At 41.9% G+C, this 23,396-nt stretch overlaps 1 protein-coding gene across 1 annotated transcript in view; it reads left to right on the forward strand.

Moving 5' to 3' along the window:
- The window catches only part of CABIN1 (calcineurin binding protein 1), a 1,089,846-nt gene that overhangs the window by 316,175 nt on the left and 750,275 nt on the right, over positions 1–23,396 (forward strand). The window lies entirely within an intron of this gene.

Below are 23,396 nucleotides of genomic sequence, written 5' to 3' on the forward strand. Positions count from 1 at the left end.
GGTACTTTTCCCTGCAAGCAAGGATTTGGGTTTAGCCAAGTCCACGCCAATCTCTTCAGTAGAGTAGTGGTGGCTTTTAAGCAGTTAGGAAACAAAGCAAGGACTATCTCACGACTTCCTAGCACATTGCTGCCCATGGTACAGAAAGCCAGAGTTGGTTACTATGCTCTTTCTTTTTCTACAGGTCTCTGTAAGGAGTATGTGTCCTTTCACGCCTTGTGAGCTGTCTTCTTGCGGGACAGCTAGACTGCAGGTAAGTGCTTTTGTCTTCTAGGTCTTGGAGACTTGCACTTTAGAAGAATGTTATATGCAGTAGATGGGGACATTTTTAAAATCCTTTATACAGGATTTTCTTTGGCAGTGGGCAGGCACATTATGTATGTTGAGACTAGGGGATAGATTTACCAATGTCTGTCGCTGTAGCGTATCTTGTCCGACAGACATCGCTGAATGCCGACAGTATACGCTGTCAGCATTTGTCATTACACAAGCAGTTCACCAGAACTGCTTGTGCAATGCCGCCCCCTGCAGATTTGCAGCCAATCAGCAGCTAGCAGGGGGTGTCAATCAGTCCGATCGTATAGGATCGGGCGGATTGAAGACTGCAGCCTCAGAGACAGCGGACAAGTTATGGAGCAGCGGTCTTTATACCACTGCTTCATAACTGCTGTTTCCAGCGAGGCTCACACGGAAACAAGGGGAAGTTAAATCTACCCCTAGGGGTTAATCTTCCCTTTATTGAGACGTTTTTTCCTCTTTGGGCTAATTTTGTAGAAATACTTTATTAGTATGTGTGTGGCTTATGTTTTATACAGGAATTTATGTATACACTTAAAATTTGGCAGTTGATTTTCTTAGCTTGCTTAGCTAGAACAGGCTAACTGACAAATTGTTTGAGTTTGAAACCAGCTGCAGCTACTTGCATCTTATGTTGTAGGCAGAGGGAAACGCGCGACTTTTAATTGTTGCATAGTTTCCTCTCTCTAACGGTCATGTGACTCCTCTCTGCTGTCAGATATTCACGTAGCGGAGTGGCATCATTGAATTTCAGTCTCTTCAGTGTCGATCTACTATACGATCATTTTAGAGACTTCTGGCAGCCAAATTGTGGTATTAAAAATTCTTAAAGTGACAGTGTATTTAAAAATTTCTACAATTTGGGGAATTTTTTATTTAGTATTATGGACATGGACCAAGACTCTGTGTTTTTTGACAAATGCTTGTTATGGCTAGAGGCACAAATTGTTTTGCCTATGCAGTTCTGTGCTGCATGCTTAGCTAGAACACTTCAATTTAAAGATAAATTGTTGCCCTCTGAGCCCAATGTCTCTCTGGATGATGCTGTTCAGGCAATGAAGATGATGAGTCCTGTAAAAAACACAGAAACAGAGAGACGCAAGATAGAGCAGTATCGTCTGGACAAGCAGCAGAACAACAACAAACACAAATCTTGTGGAGTTCTACTCACAAGTGAAGCGGCACCAACAAAGTGCCTAACACAGCATATCGGGTCCGTTTAAGCGTCGCCCGACAGACACTCCCCAGGATATAAACGACGAGGTAATCCACGATCCGCATCCGGATAGGTTACCAGGAGGGTGTGACGAACAGACAGTCACCGGATATGTGCTTAGTAAGCATAAGTCCCGTCTCAGGGCAAATGAGAGCAAATAGGAGCAGAACGAGGAGTCGGCAAGTAAAAAAGACTGTTTATTAGTCAAAGATAAAAACAGCAACGCGTTGCTCAGCTATAGACTAGCGGTTTCATCAGGCTGTATAAAAAACCTAACTCCTCTAGCTCAATATACCCAGTATAGAGACCAATCAGAACGCAGCATTCACCCCCCCCCCCCCCCGAAGGTGCGGTTGTTACGGTTGCCTCCAGGCTGGCTGGAAGTTGGACCGTAGAAAAGGATGCACCTAGCGCTCACCAAAGGATCATCAGCACCATAGACACCATAACTACTGCGTAGCCACCATAAGTCATGCAGACTCTACGAACCACCGCTGCTGGGCTGGTATCTCGCCGTCTGCTCTGCGCCCTGCACCTACGACCAGGCTCCAGTAGGTGAACCTCTCCCTTCTGTAGAGCGAAGCAGGATCAGGAACAAGAGCTCTTACAAGAGCTCAGTAGCTAAGGGAGTATATAGAGCATAGCAATCCCTGTAGTGATTATAGCTGTCCCCTACAAACATGAGTCAAGGCTGCAAGTTAGATGGTCAGAAGAGGTCTGAGGTGCTGGAACACCCAGCCTGGTTTTTATTGAGGTTACATGCAAAAAGGACACTCTTAGGGGGAGGCATAAAATCCCCAATCACACATTTGATACATTTAGATAGAGACAACGCCCTGTGACAGGCCACAATGAATTACAATACTTCAGCAGATAACAAGTTACACACAAGAAAACAATGCAGTCCACCTTATCAACTAGAAGTCTGACTCTGGAGGTGATTAGACAATGGGAAGGTTTATCACTAAACTTGGCTAACTTAGCTCTAAGCTGATGCCAGCAAACTTGTATTTAGAAAATAGCTTCTTGAAGCTGAACAAAATTAACTCTTAATGGCACACAATGCAAACTAATGCTTTTGTAACAGTGCTCCCTTTCTGTGGAACACTCTGCCTGTGTGGTACTTGGTTCAGTAAGCCCTATTTACTGAACTAAGTGGGAGAAGCCAGGGACAAGTTATTTTACAGGTCTGGGGACATAGTCTTAAAGGGGCATTGTTCACCAAAGTCACAATATGTCCCCAGACGGTTCTTAAAGGGCCATACACACCCAATAAAAGTTAATATGTTTTCAGGGGCACAATCTTCCAGGGGCCATAGTCATGAGGAAGGAGGCTGGCAAATAGGCTTCTCCACAATCCAGGGAAGCAGGGCAATTTTCCATTTAAAGGGCCAGTTACAAATAGCAGTTTGTAACATATCTCCCCTTTTGGAGGGAGACTAACCAGGCACCTGACCTTCTGTCGGTCAGTGCCTAAGTTAGTCTCGCAACCCACCCACAAATAAACATTAGCAGCAAAGTAGCCCCCCCACAATAAGTAGTACTGGCCTGTAGGTTCCAGGTTGTAGGATGAAAGTGTAGCATCCTCGGCCTTCCTGGCGCAGCTGGGCAAATAGCTGGTGGTACTTGGGGGGGAGAGGCCAGCGGCACTCTGCCCTGGTGCCAGCGCTTCTGCTGGGGTGAGGGGTTTGCAGGCCAGTCCTGTAACAAGGGGGTCTGTAGGGCAGAGGCCAGCAGCGCTCTCTCCTGATACCAGCTCTTCTGCTGGGGGAATTGGGGCATAGTCCTGCCCGGTGGCAAAGGGAACGTGGGGGTCAGTGGGGGTTAAAATCTCCACTGTTAACCCTGGGCCCAAGTTAGGAGTTAGCTGGGGAGGGGGAGATTGGCTTACCTCCTCCTCCTGATACTCCGGCGGCCGTTGGGAAGGGAGGTCGATGCTCTCCGCTCCCTGTGGAACATGCTGCGGCTGGGGAGAGAGACCGGTTGTCTCCTCTCCCTGGAAGGCACATTCCGGCTGGGGAGGGAGGTCGATGCTCTCCCCTCCCTGTAGCTGGGTCTGTCGCTGGGGATCTGGGCCGCCTGCCCAGCATCCCTGTAGGGCCGGTAGAGAGACTGCGGTCCCATCTCCACCTGCCTGCTGGGGGTCCTCCCAGGACCAGTCTATGAGGCCTGCTGCCTCGGGTATCTCTGGTTGGGGTTGGGGAAGGAGACCGGTTGTCTCTTCCCTCTGCACGGTATACTGCCGCTAGGGAAGGAGGTCGCTGCTCTCCTCTCCCTGTAACTCACTTTCTCGCTGGAGACCAGGTGTCCATACCCCCAAACTCCACAGTTGGCGCTCAAAGGCTCGTGCCGCTTTGTTCTCAGTATCCAATTTTCGGATGATTCGACTGACTACCTCCTGCGCAGGGTCTGGACCATATCGGACTAGCCGCCTCTTTACCTCTGGAACGAAATCAGCGCCCTCATAGCGACGGATCAGGTTGAGGTGCTCTTCACAGGGTTCTGACCAGTGTCTTGTCAGCTCCATGCTGCTGTAGGTAGGGACGCTGCGCAGTGGCTAGCGTTGCCCTCAATAACTCTCATACGATACCAGTGCTGTTTGGGTGCTGCTCCTTGCGCTAGGACGCTATCCCACCGCTGCCGCCAAATGTTACGGTTGCCTCCAGGCTGGCTGGAAGTTGGACCGTAGAAAAAGATGCTCCTAGCGCTCACCAAAGCATCATCAGCACCATAGACACCATAACTACTGCGTAGCCACCATAAGTCATGCAGACTCTATGAACCACCGCTGCTGGGCTGGTATCTCGCTGTCTGCTCTGCGCCCTGGACCTACGACCAGGCTCCAGTAGGTGAACCGCTCCCTTCTGTAGAGCGAAGCAGGATCAGGAACAAGAGCTCTTACAAGAGCTCAGTAGCTAAGGGAGTATATAGAGCATAGCAATCCCTATAGTGATTATAGCTGTCCCCTACAAACATGAGTCAAGGCTGCAAGTTAGAGGGTCAGAAGAGGTCTGAGGTGCTGGAACACCCAGCCTGGTTTTTATTGAGGTTACATGCAAAAAGGACACTCTCAGGGGGAGGCATAAAATCCCCAATCACACATTTGATACATTTAGAGAGACAACGCACTGTGACAGGCCACAATGAATTACATTACTTCAGCAGATAACAAGTTACACACAAGAAAACAATGCAGTCCACCTTATCAACTAGAAGTCTGTCTCTGGAGGTGATTAGACAATGGGAAGGTTTATCACTAAACTTAATTAGAGCTGATGCCAGCAAACTTGTATTTAGAAAATAGCTTCTTGAAGCTGAACAAAATTAACTCTTAATGGCACACAATGCAAACTAATGCTTTTGTAACAGTGCTCCCTTTCTGTGGAACACTCTGCCTGTGTGGTACTTGGTTCAGTAAGCCCTAGTTACTGAACCAAGTGGGAGAAGCCAGGGACAAGTTATTTTACAGGTCTGGGGACATAGTCTTAAAGGGGCATTGTTCACCAAAGTCACAATATGTCCCCAGACGGTTCTTAAAGGGCCATACACACCCAATAAAAGTTAATACGTTTTCAGGGGCACAATCTTCCAGGGGCCATAGTCATGAGGAAGGAGGCTGGCAAATAGGCTTCTCCACAATCCAGGGAAGCAGGGCAATTTTCCATTTAAAGGGCCAGTTACAAATAGCAGTTTGTAACAGCGGTTATGAGTAAAAATAATTTAACCAATGATATTGATATATCAAAAACAGGAAAGGAGGGGGCGTGTGATATACCGGCTCATTGGTGTAAACCTATTACAAATTTATATATAAGCCGTACAATAAGCCCCATAAGCACTTCTGAACATAAGACAGAAAAATAAGTGGGGGCAAATATAAACTTATATAACAGTACACCTCAAAACCCTAACAATTTACAATCTATATGTTAAAAAATACATTCATATATAATCAATGCGTGTATACATATACAATAAAAAATATATATAAAAATATATAAGATGCTCAAAAAACAAAATATTACAGTATGCAGTGATACCTCTTTTATTGGACTAACATAATATTTCAAAGACAAGCTTTCGAGAGTTTTCCTCTCTTCCTCAGGTCTAAAGCAATACTGATCAATGTGATATAGATACACATCACATACAACAAATGGAAGGGAGGGAGGGGGGTGAGAGGGGGGTCATAAAAAGCAGAGAATGTATCTGAAGGAGAAAATAGCTGAGAATAGCCAGAAAGAATAAATAAACAGAGGAGAGTAAATAGGCAAGATGAGAGGAAAAACAAAAGGAAAAAGAAACCAATATAGGACGATAAGATGAGAGATTAAAGAAAGTTATGGTAGTGTGTGAGAAAGCCAGAGTCTACATTAAGTCCTTCATTTCTGGTATTGAAATGTGTGATCATTTTCATCTCAAACGTCTTTCGTTCATGAGAGTCTTTGAAATTCCCTTTAAGAATTTTAATCCTGAGGTTAAGGATGGAGTGACCAGTCTGCAGAGTGATTTGTTGCATCGTGCAGTGCCATTCTGTGTAAGCTTCTGTTCTGTGGTTAATTTGCTGCGGACCAATCTCTGTCTCAGGTTAGGCGGTTGTTTGAATCCTAGTATGGGGGGGTTCAGGAAATATTTTTTTGAGTGTGGTGTCCTCTGAAATTAGTGGTTGTAGCTCTTTAATAATTTTGCGTACTCCTTCCAGAGTAGGGTTGTAAGTGACTACTAGAGGGGTTCTTGTTTTGTTTTCCTTTTCTTTGTATTGTAGGAGCCTTACCCGTGGTGTTTTTAGAGCAGATTTGATTTTTTTAGATATTGTCCTTTCCTTGTAGCCCTTTTGCTTAAATGACTCTAGACAGTGTACTCAGGTGCTGATCTCTGTCTTTTGTGTCAGAGCAAATGCGGTGATATCGGATAGCTTGGCTGTAGATGATACCTTGTTTGGTGTGATTGGGATGGAAGCTGGAATTGTGGAGGTAGCTGTACCTCTCTTTGGGTTTTCTGTATACAGATGAATGAAGGATGCCATTGGTGACAGTTATTGTGCAGTCCAAGAAGTTCACACTATGATTTGAAAAGTCCATTTTAAGGTTTATTGACGGGTGAAATGAATTAAATGATTTGTGGAAATCTAAAAAGCTTTCTTCTCCTTCTGTCCATATTATGAAAATATCATCAATGTAATGATGATATTTTTCAGGGGGCTCAGGACCCACCGGAAGGGGGGGAGGGGGGAAACACATTGTGAGAAATTCAAACCCCCAAATACGAGATCAGGATCAACAGAGATATCCTGTGAGAACCACCAGAACCAGGAAACAAAACAAGTATGTTTAGACGCTGTTATTAATATCTCCAAATATTGTCTGACTGGCTTTGAACGTAAGGTTCTTAGTTATGGTCTTGGATTTGTGCCAGCCAAGAAGTTTGATCTTTTTCAAACAATTGTTGATGTTAACAAATTGATTAGGGACCTTACAGTTCATAAATACTTTTCAGGTTCAGAGCACAACACTGAAGCTCTGGATATGGGAACTATTTTGCCAGATATTGGGGAAACAGGCAATTTGGACTTTATTGATACTTGTACACTCATGTCCCTCGAAAGCTTGTCTAATGAGGGTGATATGGGAGCAATCAGTTCTGTAACCAATGTTCCTAAATTCAGGTCACCATCTACCTTCTATCCCATGCAAGTGCGGGGCAAGGCGCTTGAAGTGTTTCACAAGAGAGTGGTGGAGGATCTCACTAAATTGTCCATGACGGCCACAGTGGGACCCCATAATCTTTCCTTAAAGGAAAAATCAGCTTTAACTGATCTAAAAAACAATGATCAGATTGTGATAAAGCAATCTGACAAGGGTGGCAATGTGGTTGTCATGGACAAAGATTATTATGTGACAGAGGCCCTTCGCCAGCTAAATGATAGTGACACATACTTTGAATTACCAGGTAATCCAACTTTGAAATACTCGAATGAACTACGACATTGGGTGGATGAAGCGGTGGAAGATGGGATTATTGATCATGCAACTGCAGACACTATGATGGTTATTAATCCAGTTGTTCCCATCTTCCACCACTTACCCAAGGTACATAAGAGTATTGTAAATGTGAAAGGTAGGCCAATTGTGGCCGGTATTGGCTCCCTACTTGAGCCACTTTCTAAGTGGGTAGATCATTTTCTTCAACCCATGGTGAAAAGGCTACCAAGTTATATCAGGGATACCACTCAGGCCATGTGTGTAATGGAGGATGTGGCCTGGAGAAAGGAATATAGTTGGTTGACGATTGACGTTGTTTCCCTGTACTCATCTATCCCTCATACACATGGCTTGAGGGCAATTGAATTCTATTTAGATCTATATACAGATCTTTCGGATAGAACGAAGGAGTTCATTGTGGGGTCAGTCAAATTTCTGCTTGAACACAATTTTTTCATGTTTCAGGGTCGTTACTACCTCCAGAGGTGTGGGACCGCTATGGGGGCTAAATTTGCCCCCTCTTACGCCAACCTCTTTATGGGGTGGTGGGAGAGGTCCCACATCTATGGAGGTAGTGGTACGAATCCTTCTGATCAGGTTATTAAGTATGTACGTTATATTGATGACCTGCTTTTGATCTGGTCAGGTGACTATGTTTCTGCCATGAGATATGTGGAATATTTGAACACCAATGAAGTAGGTATCCAGTTCACCTTTGAGTGGAATAAAACGGATATCTGCTTTTTGGATATCACCCTCAAGGGTATCCCAGATGCGAATAAGGTTGTTTCTTCTCTCTATAGGAAACCCATTGCTGGTAACACCGTGCTACACGCTAAAAGTAGTCACCCGAAGCATGTCTTTGACGGTATAGCCAAGGGCCAATTTATGAGGGTGCGACGCAATTGTACCCAGCAATGTGATTTCCAGAAGGAGAGTAAGGACTTGAGCAAGAGACTCAGACAAAGAGGCTATCCGCGAGAGGTTGTGTATAAGGCCCAGTCTGAGGTAAATAAAATGGACAGGGCATCTTTGCTCAGAGGTCCTCCAAGAAATAGGAAGCATCTATCTACTGGTACCAAACCTAAATTTGTCACACAGTTTTCGAATCAGTACGGAGATGTTTGTAATATTATTGCAAAAAATCTTCCGATACTGATGGGTGACAAAAAATTGAGGGGCAAGGTTGAAGATGGCTGTATGTTTGTAGCGAGACGAGCTGCCACGTTGGGAAACATACTGTCTCCAAGTTTGCTCAAAGAGCCAATTGTTAACAATTCATGGTTAATGCATGAGGGTACCTATAGATGTGGCAGACGTACTTGCACCTCCTGTGATCACATCAGAGTGGGTAGATCATTTGTATCAAGCCAGTCTGGTGAGACATTTAATACTAAGGGATGTATCAATTGTAAGAGTACTTACATAGTTTATCTTATACAGTGTACATGCTGTTTGAAATCCTATGTAGGTAGAACCACTAGGGATGTTGGTACAAGGATCAGGGAGCATTTATCCTATATCTCTGGTGAGAAGCCGTGCTCGGCTCTTTCTAGGCATTTTTTGGACATACACTATGGTGATGTAGCAACTTTCAAGTGGCAAGCGATAGAGCAAATTCCTAAATCCCCTAGGGGAGGTGATAGACTATCATCCCTGTGCAGACAGGAAACCTACTGGATATTTAAGTTAAATTGCTTGGTGCCAGTGGGTTTCAATTCTGAACATGACATTCTAAACTTTTGGCACAGATAAGTCAGTCACCATCTGTGTTTAAGATTTAAGTTGAATTAACAATAGTCTTTATATTAACACTACTTTGAACTGTAGGCACAGATAAGTTAGTGACTACACATTTGATCTTTACATTGGTACCGTTTTCAGCATTATGAGTTATATGGTATTCAATGTGCAATGTAATATCACAATGTATAGTATTATTATTTGGAACTTTTTCCATAAATTGGTGTTTTTTAGACCTCACTATATACTTCTATAAATTGCAGGTTACGTTGTAACTTTTACTACCATATGTAGTTTATACACTCTTTTTGAGTTTACTCGTCATTGCTGTTAGAGGCAGTCTATTACAAGGTAATTTATTATTTACTTTTGCAGTTTCTAACATAGGATATATTGACTATTTAATGCAAATTAATACAATTGAGTCTATTCCGTTTTGAAATACCTAACTGCTATATAACTGTGTTCATGATATTAATGTGAATATAATCCATTGTGTCTATTCCATTTTTTGACATACCTAACTGTTATATAACTGTGTCTATGTTATCTTTGTTATCAAATATCTGTTTTTTGACAAATTTTAGGTCTATATATTGTCTATAGGTTCTCATCTTATTACACAGCATTACATTTATATGTTTTGTAGGTGTCTATTACGCAGCATTTGTTATTAACCAATCAGTGTGTTTTTAACCCTTTTTAAGGGTAGCAACATGTGTGTACAATTATGTCTATGATTACGGTCCTGTGTGACCGAAACCGGTCAGACGTTTCAGCTTGGCTGCGTTTGGTTTGTCCTGTTTTTTGTCTCCTATTTTAACCAACATGGATTAAAGCTTATTTCATTTAATATAAGTGTGAGAATCAGTTATTTTTTCTCTTTTTTATGCTTAAATTCGTAGTGGGTACAGGGACCCGCTTCCTGATTCTTTCACTCCTTTTTATATGTATACATAGTATTGCACTATAGCCCAAGTGAATGCTGTTTTTTCTAATGCCTACAAGTGATTGACAACTCTTTCCACTGAATCTAATTGGAGCAGCTGTACCACGTGGTCCTTGTTTGTTTGCCTGGGGGCCTTGGAGTTTGGAGTGGCCACAACATCGCCGGAAGCACTTTTCGGATGAAAGTGGCATTTGAATAAACACGTCTCCACGAGACCATTGGAAACAGCGCAACTAGCGAAACAGCACTAGGGGTGAGTGAAGTTACTAACGAAGTGTGCTTTGTATACTGTGGCTTTGCCCCGGTTGGTCTGGAAGTGGCTTATACCCGGATGACCCGCTGAGCATAATCCAGTTCCCCGGTCCGTGATAAATACGGAGGGTGATCAGGTCTCAGTGCGGCTTACCTGAGGGCAGTATGCATGAATTGAAGTAAGTCTCACCTACCTAGGCTATGCTATGCTATTCTGTACAGAGAAGTGGTTGAGTTTGCAAAGCAGTATCATTTATTGACACTATTTGTTCATCTTCCTACCTTATAATGATAATATGTATAAGGTTTGTGGGGCTGAGTACATAAGAATCTGTATTCTAAGTACGCCATGAAAAGATTAGCGTATTGGGGTGACATTTTTGTGCCCATCGCTGTCCCTGTCATTTGTAGGTAGTAATTGTTGTTAAAACTGAAATAGTTGTGTGTGAGTATGAATTCTATAAGCTTGGCAATAGTTGCACTATCATATTTGTGTGTTGGTTGGTGGGATGAGAGAAATTTACTGCAGGCCTCAATACCATCCTTATGCGGGATGTTGCTGTATAAGGATTCCACATCCATAGTAACTAGTATAGTGTTTCCAGGTAGTTCATTTATCTGGTTAAGTTTATTAAGGAAGTCTGTAGTGTCTTGTATAAAGCTATCAGTCTTAATAACAAGAGGCTTAAGAATGTTTTCTATTAGGCCAGATATTTGTTCAGTGAGTGTTCCCATACCTGTTATAATGGGGCATCCTGGGTTTCCTGGCTTGTGGATTTTGGGCAGCATGTAGAAGGTACCCATCTGAGGATTGGAAGGTACCAGATTTTCTAATTCTTGCTGTATGTGTTTAGGAAATGTTTTGATAAGTTTTGTGAGTTTAGCTGAATATTCCTTGGTGGGGTCCGTGTCCAGTTTTTTGTAGTAATTTACATCAGACAACTGTCTGTAACCTTCTGCAGTGTAGTCCTGGGTATTCATGATAACTACTGATCCACCCTTGTCCGCCGGCTTGATGATGATGTTATTATTATTCATCAAGTTTTTCAAGGCATTTCTTTCCATATGTGAGAGGTTGTAAGCAATTTTTTTCTCTTGTGTGGTGACTAGGGATGCCACTCTCAGACGAAAACTTTCAATGTAACTGTCCAATTTGATGTTACGTCCTGCTGTTGGTGTAAAATCTTTGTTCTTTTTCCTACCATTATTATCCTGTTTAAGAGTCATGTTTTTTTGGCATAAAAGAATTCCTTAAGTCTCAATCTTCTGAAAAATTCTTCATAGTCTGAATATAACTGGATGTGATCAAGATTTGTGTTAGGACAGAATGTTAGCCCCTTGGATAAGACTGATTTTTCAGGTATTGAAAGGTGATGATTAGAGAGGTTTACAATCCCAGTATTGTCCGTGAATTGTTCTTGGTAGTTAGCAGGTTCAGTTTGGTTTGGGTCATTGGTAGTTCTGGTTGGAGTAAGCTGTTTTTCAATGGAGCAATCAGTTGATCTTTTATTAGGGATTTATTTGTGCTGTTTAAGGCCAGCCAGTTTCTTATTCTTTTTCCTGATGAGATTATGTTGTTGTTTCCTGTTGGTCATCACTTCACCCAGACTGGTCACTCCATCCTTAACCTCAGGATTAAAATTCTTAAAGGGAATTTCAAAGACTCTCATGAACGAAAGACGTTTGAGATGAAAATGATCACACATTTCAATACCAGGAAATGAAGGACTTAATGTAGACTCTGGCTTTCTCACACACTACCATAACTTTCTTTAATCTCTCATCTTATCGTCCTATATTGGTTTCTTTTTCCTTTTGTTTTTCCTCTCATCTTGCCTATTTACTCTCCTCTGTTTATTTATTCTTTCTGGCTATTCTCAGCTATTTTCTCCTTCAGATACATTCTCTGCTTTTTATGACCCCCCTCTCACCCCCCTCCCTCCCTTCCATTTGTTGTATGTGATGTGTATATATATCACATTGATCAGTATTGCTTTAGACCTGAGGAAGAGAGGGAAAACTCTCGAAAGCTTGTCTTTGAAATATTATGTTAGTCCAATAAAAAAGGTATCACTGCATACAGCAATACTTTGTTTTTTGAGCATCTTATCTACTGGGCTAACACGGCTACTCCAATCTTCACTACTAAAAATATATAGCAACAATAGATCAGTATTTAGTTCAGGTGCTAATGGAAAGCTCAAAGTTAATTTGATGCAAACAATAATAATAGTATAATGGCATAAAAACTTAATAGTTAATACAATCAAATGTAAGGTCTAATACATTGCATCATCTATCTAACAGCAATAAAAAACCCACCAAAACAACACATGTACCCAAATACATACACTGTTACCAATAACCAAAGCAGTAAAAGTGGTTAGTGCAGGTCTAAAGAAGATCAATATTTGTAATCTTTATATATAATATAAAATTAAAAGATAAGAAATTAGAAACTATGAATAAATACAAATCTATAAAATAAACCATACATCTTTAGAAAGCTGCTAAATCTATATTAAGATTAAGGCCCGCAGAGTGTAAACTGTTTAATGTGTGAATCCAGTAAGTCTCTCTCTGCCTAAGTCTAGATAATCTATTGTACAGATGAGACTTGGGCACAAACTCAATAGGGATAATAGAAAAACATCTAGTGTCTCCATTGTGTTGTATATTGCAGTGTCTGGGGACACTATGTTTTTTGTAATTGTTAACCATATTTCGCACATGCTCGGACCATCTAATGCTCAGTCTCCTGCACGTGCGACCTACATATTGTATCCCACAGACACATGATAATAAATATACAACAAAATGAGAAGCACAAGATATGTGACCAATGATGGAAAAAAGTTTTCCCAGTCACATTAGATTTAAATGTTTTTTGTTTGTGTGCTATACGAGCACACAACTTACATCTGCTAACCCCACAACGATAGGACCCTGAGGATAACCCAGAGTTAATCCTAAATGGACTCTTAATTCTTCTATGTTTCACTATTTTGCTTGGGGCCAACATAGTTTTTAGATTAGGTGCTCTTTTGTAAACTATTTTAGGTTTAGTATCTATAAAATCACCTAAAATGGGGTCCTTCTTTAAAATACCCCAATGTTTAGTAAAAATTTGTTTGATGAGGTTATGATTACAATTATATTGAGTAATAAATAGTATATTGTTATCACATTAAACAGTTTACACCCTGCGGGCCTTAATCTTAATATATATTTAGCAGCTTTCTAAAGATGTATTTATTTTATAGATTTGTATTTATTCATAGTTTCTAATTTCTTATCTTTTAATTTTATATTATATATAAAGATGACAAATATTGATCTTCTTTAGACCTGCACTAACCACTTTTACTGCTTTGGTTATTGGTAACAGTGTATGTATTTGGGTACATGTGTTGTTTTGGTGGTTTTTTTTATTGCTGTTTAGATAGATGATGCAATGTATTAGACTTTACATTTGATTTTATTAACTATTAAGTTTTTATGCCATTATACTATTATTATTGTTTGCATCAAATTAACTTTGAGCTTTCTATTAGCACCTGAACTAAATACTGATCTATTGTTGCTATATATTTTATATATATTTTTTATTGTATATGTATACACGCATTGATTATATATGAATGTATTTTTTAACATATAGATTGTAAATTGTTAGGGTTTTGAGGTGTACTGTTATATAAGTTTATATTTGCCCCTTATGTTCAGAAGTGCTTATGGGGCTTATTGTACGGCTTATATATAAATTTGTAATAGGTTGACACCAATGAGCCGGTATATCACACGCCCCTCCTTTCCTGTTTTTGATATATCAATATCATTGGTTAAATTATTTTTACTCATAACCGCACCTTCAGGGGGGTGTGTGTGAATGCTGCGTTCAGATTGGTCTCTATACCGGGTATATTGAGCTAGAGGAGTTAGGTTTTTTTATACAGCCTGATTAAACGGCTAGTCTATAGCTGAGAAATGCGTTGCTGTTTTTATCTTTGACTAACAAAACCGTCTTTTTTTACTTGCCGACTCCTTGTTTTGCTCCTATTTGCTTACTAACCACATATCCGGTGACTGTCTGTTCGTCACACCCTCCTGGTAACCTATCCGGAGCTGGTTTGTTCTCCCACACCCCCTGAGTTGGCTGGCCGCCCATATCGGAGTGGTTCGTGTGGATCGTGGATTACCTCGTCGTTTATATCCTGGGGAGTGTCTGTTGGGCGACGCTTAAACGGACCCAATATGCTATGTTAGGCACTTTGTTGGTGCTGCTTCACTGGTGAGTAGATCTCAACAAGATTTGTGTTCGTTGTTGTTGTTCTGCTGCTTGTCCAGACGATACTGCTCTATCTTGCGTCTCTCTGTTTCTGTGTTTTTTACAGGACTCATCATCTTCATTACCTCTGTTGAGAGTGCTGCCACAATCTGGGACTTGTTCACTGACCTTACTAGCGCACCTCCCTGGAGCCCCCTGGGTCCGGCTACAATCTGTTCAGGCAATGCCACAGCTTTCTCCTCAATCGTCCCAAACCTCTATGGCGTCACAAACCGTGCCCTGCAGTTCCTATCAGCCTCCTGGAGGAGTTTATTTGCCTGCAAATTTTGCTCCACAGGTATCTTCTGTGGTATTTGCGGAAAAATCTGCTTTTCCTATACTGGGAAAGCGCAAGAGGAAAATTAGACATTCAGATAGTAAGGTTTCTGTTCCACCTACTGCTACGCAGGTTGCCCTTCCTCATAAGTCTGAGGAGGGTACGCCGGTAACCTCTGAGGGTGAAATCTCAGATTTGGACAGTATTATTCCTTCATCTGATACTGAAAAAGTAAACTTTGGATTTAAGCTTGAACACCTTTGTGTACTGTTAAAGGAGGTATTGGCTACTTTGTACGACTATGATACTTCTGTCGTTGTCAACCCTAAGAAGTCTAGTAAACTTAATAAATACTATGATATGCCTTCCTCTGTGGAAGTTTTTCCTGTCCCAGACCGTGTGACGGAGATTATTTTACAGGAATGGGAGAAGCCAGCGATTCCTTTCTCCCGTCTCCCATATTTAAAAGATGTTTTCTGTTGCTGACTCCATTAAAGATTCTTGGTGCACGGTGCCTAAAGTAGAAGGGGCTATTTCTACTCGGGCTAAGAGAACTACGAGTCCTATAGAGCAGTGTTTCCCAACCGCGGTCCTCAAGTACCGCCAACAGTCCTGGTTTTCATTATAGCTGAACTAAAGCACAGGTGAAATAAACAGATGATGGATAAAAACAGGTTGGTTACTGATCAGCTGATTACTTCACCTTTGCACTGGTTCAGCTATAATGAAAACCAGGCCTGTTGGGGGTACTTGAGGACCGCGGTTGGGAAACTCTGCTATAGAGGATTGCTGCTCTTTTAAGGATCTCTTGGACAAAAAGCTGGAAGCTTATTTGAAGATGCTTTATGTTCATCAAGGTCTTCAATGGCAACCTGCAGTTTGTATTGCCACAGTAGCAAGTGCAGCATCTTATTGGTGCGACACCTTGTCTGAATCAATTTTAGTAGAGACTCCGTTGGAGGAGATACAAGCTAGGATTAAGGCTCTAATACTAGCTAATTCCTTTATTTCTGTTGCTAACATGCAAGTTATTAGTCTGGGAGCCAAGATGTCTGACTTCACTGTCCTAGCCCGCAGGGAATTGTGGCTAAAATCTTGGTCAGCTGATTTTACCTCTAAGTCCAAGCTTCTGGCACTTTCTTGCAAGGGGAAGACCTTGTTCAGACCTGGTCTGGCAGAAATAATTTCTGATATTATGGGTGGTAAAAGGGTCTTTTCTACCACAAGGCAAGAAGAACAGACTCAAAGGACGTCAAAGTTGTGACGTGAGTCACCAAGATCTGAGGGCCTGTTATGGAACATTCTTTGGGCAGGAGGTACATGGGCTTAAGGATACCCAGAGACTGCATGGAAATGTGGAATTTTATATGCTGGACACCCCATGTACTTTCATAACTCTGTCTTATGTTCATGTCACCCTGTATCCATAAATACAGGATGGGTACAGGGTGTGAGTACCCCTTGTGGGAGCAATTGTGACTCCATAAACCAAGTGGGCATAAAGGACTTAATAGCTAATAAGAGCTGTTTTTATATTTTAAGATGTATTTTATTTACATTTCTGATCCGATTGTGTCTCAGGAGTCTGTCTGGGTATACTGACTGTGTTCCTGTGTGATTATGTTAACTAGACTGCCCAAAATCAGATTGTCTGAGTAAACTATGTGACTCTGGAATTCCAGGGTGTATAAATATGTGTGTTGCTTTTAAATAAAGTGTTCATTTTTGTGTTCAGACAACTGAGTGTTGCCTCAGTTCTGTTCACCTATATAACTTTAGACTGCGGTCAAAGGGAGATACCAGGAGCTATTGCTCTGGATAAAGGGATGTCCAGGACAAGGGAAGTGTTCTGACGGAGGTACTCATTCTGGGTACCAGGCGGTCTGTTACAAAAGTAATTTCTGTTCCTTTCATAACTTCAATGGTCAAAAGTCTTCCTCTCCATCTTCCAAGCAGGAGCAGTCCAAGTCTTCTTGGAAGCCCAATCAGTCTTGGAATAAGGGGAAGCAATCAAAGAAACCCTCAGCTGAGTCTGTCAGCATGAAGGGTTGGCACCCCGGTCGGATCAAGTGGGGGCAGACTTTGCCTGTTTTTGTCAAGCATGGAGACGGGATGTCCCAGACCCTTGGGCTGTGGACATATTATCCTAGGGTTACAAAATAGAATTAAAAACGTTCCCTCCCAGGGGCAGATTCCACCTCTCAAGATTATCTACAGACCAGGTAAAAAGGGGCATTCTTGAACTGCTTTCACGACCTTTCCTCCCTGGGAGTGATTGTTCCAGTAAGGGAACAGGGTCTAGGATTCTATTTAAATCTGTTTGTGATTCCCAAAAAAGAGGGAACTTTTCGACCCATTTTAGAGCTAAAGTGCCTTTACAAGTTTCTCAGGGTACCGTCCTTCAAAATGGAAACCATTCGTTCCATTCTTCCTTTGGCCCAAAAGGGTAAGTTTATGACGACTATAGACCTGAAGGACGCATATCTTCATGTTCCCATCCACAGGGATCATCACAAATTCCTGAGATTCGCCTTTCTAGACAAACACTTTCAGTTTGTGGCTCTTCCGTTTGGCCTTGCCACAGCTCCCAGAATTTTCTCAAAGGTTCTGGGGGCTCTCTTGGCAGTGATCAGGTCTCAGGAAATTACAGTGGCGCCATACCTGGACGACATATTGGTTTAGGCAACATCTTTTTAACAAACAAACTCTCATATAGAGATCTTGTTGTCTTTTTTCTACGTTCCCACGGTTGGAAAGTGAATCTGGAAAAGAGTTCCCTTGTTCCAGCTACAAGGGTGGTTTTCTTAGGGACCATAATAGATTCCCTATCTATGAAAAATTTTCTGACAGAGGTCAGAAAATCCAAAATTCTCTCCTCTTGCCTCTCTCTTCAGTCTACTGTTCGGCCATCAGTGGCTCAATGTATGGAGGTAATTGGTCTGATGGTCGCTTCCATGGACATCATTCCCTTTGCTCGATTCCATTTGAGAGCTCTGCAATTATGCATGCTCAGACAATGGAACGGAGACTATTCGGATCTGTCTCAGAGGATAGATCTAGACCAGTCGATGAGAGACTCTCTCCCGTGGTGGCTTTCTCAGGACCATCTGTCTCAGGGCACATGCTTCCGGAGACCTTCCTGGGTGATCGTGACCACAGACGCCAGCCTGCTAGGCTGGGGAGCAGTCTGGGACTCGTTAAAGGCACAGGGACTATGGACTCAGGAGGAGTCTGCTCGCCCCATAAACATCTTGGAATTGAGAGCGATTTACAATGCTCTGATGGCTTGGCCTCAATTGTCCTTAGCCCGGTTTATCAGGTTTCAGTCGGACAACATCATCTCAGGGAGGAACTCGGAGTTCCTTAGCCATGAAGGAGGTGGCACAGATTATTCAGTGGGCGGAAGCTCACAATTGTCTATCTGCCATCCATATTCCATGAGTGGACCACTGGCAATTTATTGCTTGTATCAAACAAGAGAGAGCATCAGTAATTCTAATAGCTACTGCATGGTCTCTCAGGATCTGGTATTCAGACCTAGTTAAGATGTCTTCTTGGCCGCCATGGAGGTTTCCTCTGAGGAAGGACCTTCTAACTCATACTCCAATCCTCCATCCAAATCTCGTTTCTCTAAAGCTGACTGCTTGAAAATTTGAACGCTTAGTTCTGTCTAAGCGTGGATTTTCTTAGTCGGTCATTGAGACCATGATCCAGGCTCGCAAGTCTGTTACTCGAAAAATTTACCATAAGGTATGACGTAAATACCTTTATTGGTTTGAATCTAAGGGCTACTCTTGGAGTAGGGTCAGGATTCCTAGAATTTTGTCTTTTCTCCAGGAAGGTCTGGAGAAAGGGTTGTCAGTCAGTTCTCTGAAAGGTCAAAATTCTGCATTATCTATTTTGTTACACAAGCGTCTGGTGGATGTGCCAGATGTTCAATCTTTTTGTCAGTCCCTGGTCAGAATCAGGCCTGTGTTAAAAACCTGTTGCTCCTCCTTGGAGCCTTAATCTTGTTCATAAAGTTTTGCAGCAGGCTCCGTTTGAGCCAATACATTCCATAGATATTAAGTTGCTATCTTGGTTTTGTTTCTTATTGCTATCTCTTCTGCTCTGAGAGTTTGGAACTCTCGGCTTTGCAGTGTGATTCACCTTACCTTATCTTTCATGCGGATAAGGCGGTTCTTTATACTAAATTGGGGTTTCTTCCTAAAGTGGTTTCAGATAGAAATATTAATCAGGAAATTGTTGTTGCTTCTCTCTGTCTCAATCCTTCTCATAAAGAATGTTTGTTGCACAACCTGGATGTTGTGCGTGCTCTAAAATTCTATATACAGACTACTAAGGATTTTTGACAGTCTTCTGCCCTGTTTGTTTGTTTCTCAGGAAAGTGTAAGGGTGAGAAGGCTACTTCTACTTCTCTTTCCCTCTGGTTGAGAAGTATGATTCATTTTGCTTATGAGACTGCTGGACAGCAGCCTCCTGAGGGAATTACAGCTCATTCCACTAGGGCTGTCTCCTCTTCTTGGGCTTTCAAAGATGAAGCTTCTGTGGAACAGCTTTGCAAGGCTGCAACTTGGTCCTCTGCATACATTTTCCAAATTTTACATTTTACTTTCTCTTTTGGGAGAAAGGTTCTTCAAGCGGTAGTGCCTTCTGTTTAGTCTATAATGAAATAGAGAAGGCGCCACATAGCATAATTCCGTATATTAAATCAGATTTTAAGATAGTAGTTTAGAACCACTCCCGTGTATAAAAGCACCAAGATGTAGTGCTAGCTAGGCAGACCGGAACCTCAGAGTTGTCCGGTAAACTCTCCTCCTGGGCAAAGATTCCTGCAAGCCAAGATAGGTGTTCACCAAATGGGCTGTCAGTCAGGAAGGCACCGTCCCACCTCCAGCAGAGGTATAATATAACTCCGAAAAGACAACGTAGCAAATTGTATATATTTAAAAGTGTTTATTACAACACATTAAAAACACAGCAACGCGTTTCTCAGTATCATGTACTGTTTCATCAGGCTGGAGGAGAGTTTACCGGACAACTCTGAGGTTCCGGTCTGCCTAGCTAGCACTACATCTTGGTGCTTTTATACACGTGAGTGGTTCTAAACTACTATCTTAAAATCTGATTCAATATACGGAATTATGCTATGTGGCGCCTTCTCTATTTCATTATAGATTAACCTGTTGTGGATGGCCTTATACATCGAGGAGAGCTGCCTTACACCTTTATAATCTTAAAGGGATTTTTTGGACTTTACTTTGGACATTTTTTATTATTTTCTATTTCTCCAACATTGGTGTGTCCGGTCCACGGCGTCATCCTTACTTGTGGGATATTCTCTTCCCCAACAGGAAATGGCAAAGAGTCCCAGCAAAGCTGGTCACATGATCCCTCCTAGGCTCCGCCCACCCCAGTCATTCTCTTTGCCGTTGCACAGGCAACATCTCCACGGAGATGGTTAAGAGTTTTTTGTAGTTTTATTCTTCTATCAAGTGTTTGTTATTTTAAAATAGTGCTGGTATGTACTATTTACTCTGAAACAGAAAAGGATGAAGATTTCTGTTTGTAAGAGGAAGATGATTTTTAGCAGACAGTAACTAAAATCGATTGCTGTTTCCACACAGGACTGTTGAGATGAAGTAACTTCAGTTGGGGGAAACAGTTAGCAGTCTTTTCTGCTTAAGGTATGACTAGCCATATTTCTAACAAGACCATGTAATGCTGGAAGGCTGTCATTTCCCCTCATGGGGACCGGTAAGCCATTTTCTTAGTTAAACATAAAAGAATAAAGGGCTTCAAAAAGGGCTTAAAAACTGGTAGACATTTTTCTGGGCTAAAACAATTGCTTTACTAGGCATATTATGCAGATTCTAACTAATTATTGGTATTATAATCTTGGGGAACGTTTAGAAAAACGGCAGGCACTGTGTTGGACACCTTTTTCAGATGGGGGTCTTTCTAGTTATAGACAGAGCCTCATTCTGGGACTGTATAGGGGTTAAATGTAAAAACGGCTCCGGTTCCGTTAATTTAAGGGTTAAAGCTCTGAAATTGGTGTGCAATACTTTTAATGTTTTAAGACACTGTGGTGAATTTTGAACAATTCCTTCATACTTTTTCACATATTCAGTAATAAAGTGTTTTCAGTTTGAAATTTAAAGTGACAGTAACGGTTTTATTTTAAAACGTTTTTTGTGCTTTGTTGACAAGTTTAAGCCTGTTTAACATGTCTGTACCATCAGATAAGCTATGTTCTATATGTATGAAAGCCAATGTGTCTCCCCATTTAAATTTATGTGATAATTGTGCCATAGTGTCCAAACAAAGTAAGGACAGTAATGCAACAGATAATGATATTGCCCAAGATGATTCCTCAAATGAGGGGAGTAAACATGATACTACATCATCCCCTACTGTGTCTACACCAGTTATGCCCACACAGGAGGCCCCTAGTACATCTAGTGCGCCAATACTTATTACCATGCAACAATTAACGGCTGTAATGGATAACTCCATAGCAAATCTTTTATCCAAAATGCCTACTTATCAGAGAAAGCGCGATTGCTCTGTTTTAAACACTGAAGAGCAAGAGGACGCTGATGATAACTGTTCTGACATACCCTCACACCAATCTCAAGGGGCCATGAGGGAGGTTTTGTCTGATGGAGAAATTTCAGATTCAGGAAAAATTTCTCATCAAGCTGAACCTGATGTTGTGACATTTAAATTTAAATTAGAACATCTCCGCGCACTGCTTAAGGAGGTGTTATCTACTCTGGATGATTGTGACAATTTGGTCATTCCAGAGAAATTATGTAAGATGGACAAGTTTCTAGAGGTTCCGGTGCCCCCCGACGCTTTTCCTATACCCAAGCGGGTGGCGGACATAGTAAATAAAGAGTGGGAAAGGCCCGGCATACCTTTTGTTCCCCCCCCTATATTTAAGAAATTATTTCCTATAGTCGACCCCAGAAAGGACTTATGGCAGACAGTCCCCAAGGTCGAGGGGGCGGTTTCTACTCTAAACAAACGCACTACTATTCCTATCGAAGATAGTTGTGCTTTCAAAGATCCTATGGATAAGAAATTAGAGGGTTTGCTTAAAAAGATTTTTGTACAGCAAGGTTACCTTCTACAACCAATTTCATGCATTGTTCCTGTCACTACGGCAGCGTGTTTCTGGTTCGAGGAACTAGAAAAATCGCTCAGTAAAGAATCTTCGTATGAGGAGGTTATGGACAGAGTTCAAGCACTTAAATTGGCTAACTCTTTTGTTTTAGATGCCGCTTTGCAATTAGCTAGATTAGCGGCGAAAAATTCAGGGTTTGCTGTCGTGGCGCGCAGAGTGCTTTGGCTAAAGTCTTGGTCAGCGGATGTGTCTTCCAAGACAAAATTGCTTAACATTCCTTTCAAAGGTAAAACATTATTTGGACCTGATTTGAAAGAGATTATTTCATCACTGGGGGAAAGGGCCACGCCCTCCCACAGGATAGGTCTTTTAAGGCTAATAATAAGCCTAATTTTCGTCCCTTTCGCAGAAACGGACCAGTCTCTAATTCTGTATCCTCTAAGCAAGAGGGTAATACTTCACAACCCAAACCAGCCTGGAAACCAATGCAAGGCTGGAACAAGGGTAAGCAGGCCAAGAAGCCTACCACTGCTACCAAAACAGCATGAAGGGATAGCCCCCGATCCGGGACCGGATCTAGTGGGGGGCAGACTTTCTCTCTTTGCTCAGGCTTGGGCAAGAGATGTTCAGGATCCTTGGGCGCTAGAAATAGTTTCTCAAGGTTATCTCCTGGAATTCAAGGAACTACCCCCAAGGGGAAGGTTCCACAGGTCTCAATTATCTTCAAACCAAATAAAGAGACAGGCATTCTTACATTGTGTAGAAGACCTGTTAAAGATGGGAGTGATACATCCAGTTCCAATAAGAGAACAAGGAATGGGATTTTATTCCAATCTGTTCATAGTTCCCAAAAAAGAGGGAACATTCAGACCAATTTTGGATCTAAAGATCCTAAACAAATTTCTCAGGGTACCATCGTTCAAAATGGAAACTATTCGAACGATCCTACCTACTATCCAGGAAAATCAATTTATGACTACCGTGGATTTAAAGGATGCGTACCTACATATTCCTATCCACAAGGAACATCATCAGTTCCTAAGGTTCGCTTTTTCTGGACAAGCATTACCAGTTTATGGCACTTCCATTTGGATTAGCCACTGCTCCAAGGATTTTCACAAAGGTACTAAGGTCCCTTCTAGCGGTTCTAAGACCAAGGGGCATTGCAGTAGTACCTTACTTGGACGACATCCTGATTCAAGCGTCGTCCCTGTCAAAAGCA

Source organism: Bombina bombina, chromosome 2 (genome assembly GCF_027579735.1).
Source record: "Bombina bombina isolate aBomBom1 chromosome 2, aBomBom1.pri, whole genome shotgun sequence".
Lineage (NCBI taxonomy): Eukaryota > Metazoa > Chordata > Amphibia > Anura > Bombinatoridae > Bombina > Bombina bombina.